The following is a 6162-nucleotide window of genomic DNA, read 5'->3' as shown; positions in this document are numbered from 1 at the left end:
GGGAATAATGAAACCGGAGAAAGTATTTATTGACATATAATAAAGAAAAAAGCTAGAAAATGAAAGTCAATTAATTCAGCGATTTTGTCGTCGTTGTGGATAAACCAGTTAGTTGTCCACTTAATAAAATGAAAAAAAAGCCAAAAGCGCGCATTATAATAATGAAAAAAAAAGAGCCAAATCTCGCATTATCTTTTATGGACCAGCCACACCGGGATTTAAAGCTGGACCTCCTGCATACTAGGCTTATTTATGACTACTATATCTACAGCAGTTGATTGGAAGTTGAGTAAAAAATAATAAGGCAAATTCAAGAGAAGAACAAGAGATATATTTTACCAGATTTTTTGGTTTACATTGTTTTTTTTTCTATGAGTAAACGCAGTTCTTGTCCCAAATGAAAGAGTAAACAAGAAGTCCTCTACTACAAGTTTAAGTGGGATTAAATTGCACTCGTCCAAATGACGGGGGAATTTAGACCCGAGTATGTTCATCATATTTCTCTATCCTTAGTAGGTACAATGTACATGTCGTAAGTTTGTGGTTAAAAAAATATACGAGCTAGTTTCAAACGAGATGTATTTTAAATTAGATTACACGATTAACCCTTCTGTACACGGTAAGGCCGAATATTGAAATTGAACTTTTTTTTTAACTGAAACATTAGGTACATATGTGGGATTGTATAATTTAATTTCCAATTATTAGATACTAACATCCTTTCAAAAACATTCAACAATAATCAGCAAAATGATTAGGTACCTATCTAAGATTATAGATACATGAATAAAAATATTTATTTCCCTAGTTGTTTTCGAGGCCATAATGTTTGTAATCCTTATTGGATTTAGTTCCGGTACAAGTTATAATAATCTGATAATCGGGCAATTATTGTCATGTCCAAGCAAGGTTTATTTGAGTTTCGTTTATGTTTTTAGTTTGATAACTACAAGTTCAGCCATGCCTTTTCCACAAGTTTGGCCATGCCTCGGGATGAACTAGCGGGATTCCGGAGCGAAGCGACGGAATTCAGCTAGTATTACATATTTTCTCCATTTCTTACTTACAGACTTTGTATTTTGAAGCTCCAAATTTTCGCAGTCTGGCGTACATACAGTCCATGGCGTAGGAAGGGGGGGGGATAAAATTTCAAAAAGTATGCAACCTTGAAGGGGCTGCACAAAAAGTTTAAAAAATCGCCTGCGGCGCTGAAAAATTTTGTTGTGGTGAGACTGGATTTCTCAAGATTGTAGACCAAAATTTTCAAAAATTTCGCCTGCGGCGCTCAAAATTTGGAGTTCGTTAATTATTAATTTTTGTTTGAAAAAATTGCCTGCGTCGCAGTTTACGCTTGATTCATTTGTGTCAAATTGGGGGGGGGGGTATGTCGCGGAAACCGCGAGTAAACACGTTCCTTAGGGAAGTTTTGTTTTACCCCTTAGGTACCTACTTATTTCTGTTGTAATTTTCTTTGTCTTTTTCTAACTGTCATTTCTTTTGTCAAGTGTGAGGCTTAGGTTCAATTTTTGAGGCCTCTCGTTTGTTGTATATTTATTATGTAAATAATGTTCTGATTAACCCTTTGAGGACCATTCTCGGTGGGGAATGTCGCGGAAACCGCGAGTAAACACGGAAGTGTTTGGAAATTATTAGTTAAAGTTTAATGAGAGGAGAATGGTTGCTAGGGAGAGTAAAATATTGACACGCGTTGCTAGGGAGTTATCGATTTTTCTCGCCTAGGAAAACAACATGGAGGATTTTTCAGTCTAGAAGAAATTTTTATAGAAGCGAAAGCCTAAATTTTTCTATTGTGAAATTATCAGAAGTTTTTTTACGAAGAAGATATTTAAGATCCCTAGAGAAGCTATATTTTGTATTTACAGGATTTTTCAGTCTAGAAGAAATTTTCATAGAAGCGAAAGCCTAATTTTTCTAGTGAAATTATCAGAAGTTTTTTACGAAGAAGATACCTATTTAAGATTCCTAGAGAAGCTATATACCTATTTTGTATTTAGAAGAGAGATATTGCCACTGTTAATTACTGTAAATTTGATACGAGCAGAATAAAGCCATTTGTTACTACCCTTTGTGAAGTTCCTTCAAAACCCTGTGTAGTGAGTAACCACCATTCTTGAGTCAACATTTCACAGCTATGTGGTGAGTCGACAAAACCAAGCTTCCACTGCAGTTTCCACCACAGTAGGGGTCAAGGGGAGGTTTCTTTAGACCTAGATTTTTGTCACAGCTCATTCTCTCTTCTGATTTCAGACTGGAAGGTTTTCTGTTCCCTCTCTCCTCTCTGTGATATTTCCAAATATTTCAACATGGTTTTTAGAAAAAACCCCTCAACCCCCTACATTTCCCCTGATCCCCTACACTTATTTTGGTAGTAGGGGTCAAGGGGAGGTTTCTTTAGATCTGGATTTTTGTCAGAGCTCATTCTCTCTTCTGATTTCAGACTGGAAGGTTCTCTGTTCCCTCTCCTCTCTGTGATATCTCCAAATATTTCAACATAATTTATAGGATAACAAGAGTTCCCATTGGTCAAATCATCTCTTACTTGATCTCTGTTTACAAGATTTTTATACTCACTTATTACAAGTACCAAAGTACATAATGGACATAGGATATGGTGCTTGTTTGATGAAACCCACATTGAGCAAAATGAATAGGAGTGGCCCATATTTGTACCATATCTCTAGTACTCTAGTGTCAAGCTCGAATTTTCAGAACCAAGCAATTTTTCAGAACTGGGCGATTTCTCAGAATTGGACAGTTTTTCTGAGTTGGATGTTTGGAGGTCCCTCCCACCACTCACGCTCAGACCGTCTGACAGACCGCGGTCTCACCGACCTCAGGCGGTCTGAGTGCAGACCTCAGGCGGTCTGAGTGCAGACCTCAGGCGGTCTGAGTGCAGACCTCAGACAGTCTGAGTGCAGACCTCAGACGGTCTTAGAGTGAAAGGCGGGAATTAGAATAGCTCGAATTTTCAGAACCAAGCAATTTTTCAGAACTGGGCGATTTCTCAGAATTGGACAGTTTTTCTGAGTTGGATGTTTGGAGGTCTCTCCCACCACTGACGCTCAGACCGTCTGACAGACCGCGGTCCCACCGACCTCAGGTGGTCTGAGTGCAGACCTCAGACGGTCTTTGAGTGAAAGGCGGGCATTAGAACTCATTCAGTCACTCATGTAGACATTATCGTTACGTTACAAAGAACTGATAAAATAAAAACATTAATAGTATTTGAACAAAGGGATTGTTTACAAACTTGGGTGGGAGGAGCTCCCACTGTTGCCAGTTCACCGAGTTTTTAGCCCATTTCAAACAGATTTTCTTTTATATTTCGGCAACACTGTATTCAATTTGTGTTTGACTGCCTCAGGAGTCAGGATACTCGTGTGTTGAACCCAGCGTGTAGGAGTACTCGGAATAGAGTAGTAGATAGGAGACAATGAGATATAAGCTACATACATGATACTCTATGTTATGCCAGTGGTTCCCAAACTTTTTTCTACGCGGCCCTTTTTTTCGATTCTGAACGCTCCGCGGCCCTTTTACTACCTATATGCATTTATGTGATCTTCCTGTGATAGCAGACGGCCTCCCTGGACCCCAGTTTGGGAATCACTGTCAGTTCACCGAGTTTTTAGCCCATTTCAAACAGATTTTCTTTTATATTTCGGCAACACTGTATTCAATTTGTGTTTGACTGCCTCAGGATACTCGTGTGTTGAACCCAGCGTGTAGGAGTACTCGGAATAGAGTAGTAGATAGGAGACAATGAGATATAAGCTACATACATGATACTCTAGTTATGCCAGTGGTTCCCAAACTTTTTTCTACGCGGCCCTTTTTTTCGATTCTGAACGTTCCGCGGCCCTTTTACTACCTATATGCATTTATGTGATCTTCCTGTGATTGTAATAGCAGACGGCCCCCTGGACCCCAGTTTGGGAATCACTGTTCTATGCTGTATGTCATTCACTGAGAGTCTGAGACAGGGTCAACTTCGGGCTGTGGAGAGGTCGATTTGATTGACTTTTTCCAAGTCATGAGCAGAGAGCGTTGCCACATCACAGGCGAAATCTCAACAATGGGTACAGTCAACTTGGAAAAATTAATTGAAAATTTGACAAATAATCTCCTTGAAATACTCGTATATTACAAAATTTCATCAGTAAAAGGTTTCCTTAAATTGATTTGGTTCAAATGGCAAGGTAAACCTAAACCTTTGACATATACACTGTTCCTGAAGACAGTGTTGAGTTCCAATTCCAATCCAATCGACCCGACCCCCAATCATATGGGAAAATATGGAAAATGGAAATCACAATATGGGGAAAATCAAGAAAATCTATTGGCAACTTGGCATCACTGTTTCAAGTCTCTCGACTTCGCACGTTGTTCAGATTTTCGAGAAAACATTTTACTTCTATTGATTGGAACACATCACATGCCTTCAGAGTCCTTCCGACATACTCCATTTGTCAAGGAATCAATTTAATTTGAAGAAACCATGTACTGATGAAAATTTGTAATACTTCAGACAAAGGACCTTTGCTGCATACGGGGTCACCAAAGATCTAAGGTTCTCTGTTCCCTCTCTCCTCTCTGTGATATCTCCAAATATTTCAACATAATTTATCCCATTGGAGTATTTACCATTACCAAGGAGTCTTTCCTTTACCATTACCAAGGAGTCTTTACCTACTGCTGGAGTAAAGGGGGCTAAATCTCTGAGAGAAATTTTGAATAAAGAGTCGAGACTCTTAATCACTTTACCACAAAGGCAGATCAATACGAACCTTTTAAATCCCTCCAGAGTGTTTCGCTTGCCGTCAGCTCCCACTAGAACATTGAACTCATACTGGGACACAGGATGGTCGGGCGGACTGACTACGGCTCTCCAGCCAATCTTCTCTTCGTCCTGATTACTAGGAGGAGGTAGTAGGGACTCGAAACCGACACCTTCGTGAATTTCTACGCCTGGAAATGAACCGAATAAGAATTAATCAAAAGGTTGTCAAAGATTTCAAACTTTTGACAAATACACTGTTCCTGAAGACAGTGTTGAGTTTCAATTCCAATCCAATCGACCCGACCCCCAATCATGTGGGAAAACATGGAAAATGGAAATCACAATATGGGGAAAATCATGAAAATCTATTGGCAACTTGGCATCACTGTTCAAGTCTCTCGACTTCGCACGTTGTTCAGATTTTCGAGAAAACATCATCATGGATGGTGGCATAAAAATTCTGCAGTTTTTTGTTCGGGCGCCAATATATACTCCCACGGTGAACGGACGTTCTAACGACTACGTAATCTCGGTGTGATACACGCGATGGAATCGTTGGTCATCAATGAATCATGGCCTGTGTATCGTTTCTTGTAAGGCGTTCCAACCGGGAAGCCACGGGTATGCACACCCGGAAAATAACGTGAACATGTATTGTGTCTGTGGCGGCAAAAGCTTGAGACCTAGGTCTGTCAGAACTAGGCAGTCTGAGCGTGAGTGGCGGGCACAAAGGACATTGCAGAAGTCCAGAGTAATCGACTGCTTAACTCCATACACAAAAGGATCACTCTGGGTGTAGGGACAACAGCCCTAAAAGATGGGTGAAGCTTCTACCAAAGTCCAGAGTAAAATCCCAATGAATTTGTCGCAAGTAAAAACCCAACTTTTGTCCAGTAATGTACGTACTTTTTGGGGGGCGAAAGGTTTCGCCTCGGAGCATCTTTTGGGTCAATTGTGGATGAACAAGGGCTGTGGGGTGGGATATACGATATAAGCCAGTAAGTACTTTAGGCATTTTTCAAAAATTTTATTACCAAAGAAATGATCAACACGAGCAAAATATCAATCATACCTCTTAATTTCGAGTATAGGTGCTCTACTCGAGTTTGAGTGAGGAAAATATTTTCATCATTTGTTTCCCTTCTGCAATCTGTTTTGATTGGAAATCTGCTCGCTGTCGCGCTATTTCGGATTTACGTACGTTGTCGCTCTAGCATAAGCAATTTATTTTCACCTACAGCTTCACCTGGTTAATCATCCTATGAATAATTCTCAAATTCTTTCGTTCACAATTTATGCAATTTTCTATACCACTGCTGATGTTTCTTCTAGAAAAACGCCCATGATGATTCAAATCTCCT

This window comes from Diaphorina citri, unplaced genomic scaffold (assembly GCF_000475195.1).
Source record: "Diaphorina citri unplaced genomic scaffold, Diaci psyllid genome assembly version 1.1 scaffold642, whole genome shotgun sequence".
NCBI classification, from domain to species: domain Eukaryota; kingdom Metazoa; phylum Arthropoda; class Insecta; order Hemiptera; family Psyllidae; genus Diaphorina; species Diaphorina citri.
Note: the sequence above shows the minus strand (reverse complement) of the source record.